Raw genomic sequence first — 5,617 nt, 5'->3', positions numbered from 1 at the left:
CGGGGTGGGCCGGCGCCGGGACTACAGCGCCGCGTCTAGAGTGCACGGCGCCCCAGGCTGCTGCGGGACCGGAACGGGGCGGGACCTTCCGGTCCTCTCGGCGCGCAGCCCGCTCACCACACTGCCCCCCTGACTCCAGCGGTGGGCGACACGTCTCTGCACCGACGACCTGCCAGGACAACGTGGCAGGGAAGGAGCCAGAGCTTCGCGACGAGGCCCAGCCCCTCCGCTGCCCGGCACCCTGGAACTGGCCCCGGCCCACTCCAAGCGCTGCCATCTCCCTCCCCTTTCCCCGGGCCCAGCGGACCCACGCGGTACCGCCCAGCGCCACTCGCGGAAGGGGCGGAGCCTCCGCGGTGGCCGCAGCGGATTCGCCCCGCTCGATTTTGGGCGTGGCTCCACCCCGAGGCCATGCCCCCGTGAGGCCACGCCCCTCAGCCCCGGGCCTCGCATGGCGGGAGGTGGGGCTGGGAGCAGAGTCCTGGAGGGCCTGGCTGCCGGGGAATGAAGCCTCCGCCTTCTCGGGCCAGAGCCTTTAAATACGAGCGCGGGCCAGGGGCTCGGGGTGCGGCCTTTGGCAGCCTGAGCGAGGTACGTGGGTCCCGGCCCATCCTGCGGAGCCCAGCGCGGTTGCAGAAGCTGCTGCAGCACGGTCGGGAGGAAAACGCTGTCGGGGGTCGCGTCGGGGCTGAAAAGCGGGTAAGCGCCGCACCCCGGCCGGGCCAGGGGCGGGGAAGCGGGGTGTGCAGGCAGCGGCGGGCAGCGCGCGCCGCCCGGGCTCACCGTCTCGACCCCTGGAGGCATCAGGACTGCCCTGGAGAGGGGGCTGCCTCGGCCTTTCCATCGAGACGAAGCCTTTCCCATTTCAGCACAGCACTTGGAGAGATCAATGACATCTCCCCTCTGTTTCGGAAAGCGAATGCCCATGGAAGGAAGCGATCCTTTCCACGGGACCTCCCTGGGGTCTCGGGGCCCTGGTCTTTTGTGTGGGGTTAGATCTGCTCTTGAGGGGGCGTGGGGGAGGGCCCCGCTTTTCCCTGGCCTCCCCTCTTAGTGTGAGGACGAAATCCAAACTCTGCCGTGTGTGCTGCCCACCAGTTCACCGTGGGCCGCTGCCCCAGAGATCTGTTCACCTCAAGTCAGGAAAAGACTTCCTTGGAGGCTTTTGGAGACCGTGTTTGTGTGAGATCTTGAAAAATTGTAGGTTCTACTCATCAGATGATTAAGTAGGGTTGGGTATTCCGGTATGTAGAATACGGGTTTAGTGGGATTCAATGATGTAGAATAGGGGTTCAGTGGTAGAGAGCTGCTCATGGATATAGAGGAGTGGCTGTCTGTCCGCTAACCTCAGAGACACAGTGAGCCTTTGAGTTTCTTCAAATCCCCTATGAAAAAGAACAGTAATGTGGTGTTTCTTCAGAAGGGTTCTGGAGATGTAAAATGAAAGAGTTGACTGTCCGCTCTGAGATGTGTTTTTGACTTCCCAGCATCTGGTCTTAAGTGCTAGACAACCTAACCTTGGTTTTCTTTCACTGTGCATTTGTGCAAGCTCTTTTTTCCCCTTATCCCCCTCTTCTCTCCCCCTCTTCTCCTCTCCCTTTCTGTCTCTGTCTCTCTCTGTCTTTCTGTCTGTCTCTGCGTCTGTCTCTCTGTGTCTGTCTTTGTCTCTGTCTCTCTCTGTCTCTCTGTCTCTCTCTCTCTCTCTCTCTTTTCTTGCCAATCCTGGGTCCTGAACTCTGGGCCTGGGCGCTATCCCTCAGCTCTTCAGACCAAGGCTAACATTCTACCACTTGAGCCACAGCGCCACTTCCGGCTTTTTCTGCTTATGTGGTGCTGAGGAATTGAACTCAGGGTCTCATGCACACAAGGCAAGCAAGCACTCTACCACTGAGCCACTTTCTCAGCCCCCTCTCCCTTTTACTTTATGCTGGGATTCAACCCAAAAGTTTACACTGGTGCTCTATCCATTGAACTACATCTCCAGCCATGTATTTCTTTCTCCCCTATTGATAGTTCATTGCGTTATTTATTTATTTTGGGGCGGTTAATAGGGCTTGAACTCAGAGCCTTGGCACTGCTCCTTAGCTTTTTGCCCAAGGCGACACTCTACCACTTGAACCACTGCCTTCATTTCTGGCTTTTTGCTGGTTAATTGGAGATAAGAGTTTAATGGAATCTGGGAAGGTGGCTCAGTGGTAGAGTGCTTGCCTTGTATGCATGAGGCCCTGGATTCAATTCCTCAGCACCACATAAGCAGAAAAAGCCAGAAGTGGTGCTGTGGCTCAAGTGGTAGAGCGCTAGCCTTGAGCAAAGAAGCTCAGGGACAGTGCCCAGGCCCTGAGTTCAAGACCCATGATTGGGAAAAAAAAAACATAAAAGAAGCTAGGCATCAATGGCCCATGCTTATAATCCCAACTACTCAGGAGCTGAGATCTGAGGATCAAAGTTCAAAGCTAGCCTGGGCAGGAAAGTATGAGCCATTTATCTCCACCAAACTACCAGAAACACCAAAAGTAAAGCTGTGGCTCAGGTGGTAGAATGCTAGCCTTGAGCAAAAGCAGCTCAGAAACAGTGCCTAGGCCCTGAGTTCAAGCTCCAGGTTATGTACAAACAACAACAAAACCCCAAATAAATATATGAAAGTAGAAATAGAAAATGGAATCAGAAAACATCTGTTGTGGATGTTTAAGCCACATCTTCAAATTTCTTGTTGAAACTTCCACATGAATTGCTTATTGGTTTTGCATGGTCAGTGCAAGCACCTACTTCAGTAGTTTGATCTGCAGGCCACACTTTGTATAAAATACCAAGGAAGGAACCTAAAATGAAGTCCTAAAACACATCCAGTTCTGCAGTACAGGTCCACCTGCCATCAGTGCACTGTGCTGGCTGCTGTATGCAAGGGAAGCTGAAATCTGGTCTCACACTCAAGTGGATAAGAAGATTCTGGGGAAACATGCTCAAGTTCTTTAAGGAGCTAAAGGAAAGGGAATGATAATGATAGTACTCAGATTGCTTGCTTTAAAATGCTATGATCAGTGGCTAGGAAGGTGACTCAGTGGTAGAGTGCTTGCCTTGCATGCGTGAGGCCCTGGGTTCAATTCCTCAGCACCACATAAGCAGAAAAAAATGGAAGTGTTGCTTGGCTCAAGTGGTAGAGCACTAACCTTGAGCTGAAGAGCTGAGGGACAGCACCTAGACCCAGACCTCAGGCCCCATGACCGACAATAATAATAATAATAATAATAATTCTATGATCAGCTATGTGAACTAAAGCTACTTAAACAGAAGTCTGCAAGTTGACCTTATGAAGAGTTATTCATTTAACTAATTCCTGTGGAAGGGCCCTCATTCGAGGTGTTGAGAATATACTTGTGAACAGTAGTGGATAGCAACCTTGATCCATCTTTTTAAATTGTGAACTCCTTAAGCCCAGGAGTTCCTGCAAGTAGACATTGGATCTATGTTTATTCCATGAATGTTAGCAGACCCTCTCTTAACGGAGATGTTACAGGTTGTTTTTGCTATTTTGAGACAGTTTCATGGTAGAACTCACTTTGTAACTTCTGCTGGCCTGGATCTCCCAATTCTGTGTCAGCCTTCCCAGAGTTGAGATTACAGGTCTGCTCTATCAGGCCTGCCTATCAGACTTGATAGACTCTCTTGTTTGTGTGTGTCAGGCCTAGGCTTGAACTAAGGTGCTGTCCCTGAGTTTTTGTGCTCAAGGCTAGCACTCTACCACTGGCTTCATTCACATGTGATTCTTAGATCTCAACCTCCTGGTAGTTATGATTACAGGTGAGCAGTCAGCAACCAGCTGTGTGTGTGTGTGTGTGTGTGTGTGTGTGTCTGGAACTAGTAGAAACAATTTTTCTCAAGCCAGATGCCAATCTTCCCTCTTGTAAAGGTGGGGACAGCTACAGTGATTACTGATAAGCTTATTAATTCTCAGACAGTTCCTCTGTTAGCCACTTAGTGCTTGTAATGTAGTCTTTTTACAAAACATATACTCTTGGGCTGGGAAGGTAGCTCAGTGGTAGAGCGCTTGCCTTGCAAGCCTGAGGCCCTGGGTTCGATTCCTCAGCACCACATAAGCAAAAAAGAAAAAACCTGGAAGTGGTGCTGTGGCTCAAGTGGTAGAGCGCTAGCCTTGAGCTAAAGAGCTGAAGGACAGCGCCCAGACCCAGAGTTCAGGCCCCACGACCGGACCCCCCCAAAAAAAAACACAAAAAACCCCAAAACATATACTCTTAAAAAATTTTTATTAATAGCCATGTACCTGTGGCTCATGCCTGTAATCCTAGCTTCTCAGGAGGCTGAGATCTGAGGATCATAGTTCAAAGCCAGCCTGGGCTGGAAAGTCCAAGAGACTCTTATCTCCAATTAACCATCAAAAAACCAGAAGTGGCAGGGTGGCTCAAGTAGTAGCGTGCTCACCTTGAGCTGAAGAGTGCTGGGACAGCTCTCAGGCCCAGAGTTCAAGCCGCACCACCAACCAAAAAAAAAAAAAATTACTAGTAGTTTAAGGTGATATAAAGAAGGTTTACAGTTACCTAAGTCAGGTAAAATGTGTATTTCCTTTTGAACAATTTCATCCCTCCTCTCACTCTTTTTCCTGTAGTCTTTCTTTTTCTTTTCTTTTGTTGGTTGTGGGGCTTGAAATTAGGGCCTGGGCACTGTCCCTGAGCCTCTTTGTGCTCAAGGCTAGGGCTTGAGCCATGGTGCCACTTCTGGTTTTTGAGTGATTGATTGGCGATAACAGTCTCACAGGGCAGCTGGGAAGGTGGCTTAGTGGTAGAGTGCTTGGCTTGCATGCATGAGACCGTGGGTTTGATTCCTCAGCACCATATAAACAGAAAAAGCCGGAAGTGGTGCTGTGGCTCAAGTGGTAGAGTGCTAGCCTTGAGCTGAAGAGCTGAGGGACAGCACACCCAGGCACAACTGACAAAAAAAAAAAAAAAAAGAGTCTCACAGGGACTATTCTGCCTGGGCTGGCTTTGAACTATGATCCTCAGATCTCAGCCTCCTGAGTAGTTAGGATTACAGGCATGAATCACCAGCACCTGACCCCACTGTAGTCTTTTTCTACCTGTACAGTTTTCTCTTTCCCTATGTGTAGGGCATCTAAAGCCTGAAAGTGGAAGGGGTAGAATGGAAAAGTAGAAGATGACAGAAATAAAGATAGACGGTTGCCACAAGTAAAGTAGTTCACAAATGATTTTGAAAGAACTTAAAGTGAAAATCTATGTGAAATCTTTCGTAATTACAGAAACCTTTACTCTCTCTGTCTCCTTTTTTAAAAATTAATGTTGAAATGAAATTTAAGATAGCTCTATACCTAAAAGAAATCTGCTGAAGCCAAGCTAAGCATATAGAGGACACTTAAGTCTGTTTTCTATTGTAGAACAATTCCTGAGATGTAACAGAAATTTCTTGGTTCTAGAGACTGGCAAATGCAAGATAGAAAGGCTGACGTTGGCAAGGGCCTTTTTTGCTATGTCATTCCCTAGAGGGAGGGCAAAGAGAAATAAAGCAAACTTGAATCTTTAAACTCTTAGAATAGGCATTAATCTGTACACACAGGTAGAACACTCCAGAAACAAACAATTCCTGAGGA

General features: G+C 49.3%; 1 protein-coding gene across 1 annotated transcript in view; it reads left to right on the top strand.

Annotated features, from left to right (window-relative positions):
- Positions 1-443: 443 nt before the first annotated feature.
- Positions 444-5,617, top strand: part of Ugdh (UDP-glucose 6-dehydrogenase) — a 55,314-nt gene continuing 50,140 nt past the window's right edge. Inside the window, exon 1 of the mRNA XM_013008906.1 lies at positions 444-699. The gene's annotated coding sequence lies outside the window, so the exon portion shown is untranslated. The remainder of the gene's footprint in view (positions 700-5,617) is intronic.

This window comes from Dipodomys ordii, unplaced genomic scaffold (genome assembly GCF_000151885.1).
Source record: "Dipodomys ordii isolate 6190 unplaced genomic scaffold, Dord_2.0 Scaffold8, whole genome shotgun sequence".
NCBI classification, from domain to species: domain Eukaryota; kingdom Metazoa; phylum Chordata; class Mammalia; order Rodentia; family Heteromyidae; genus Dipodomys; species Dipodomys ordii.
Note: the sequence above shows the minus strand (reverse complement) of the source record. Positions and strands in the feature narration are given on the sequence as shown.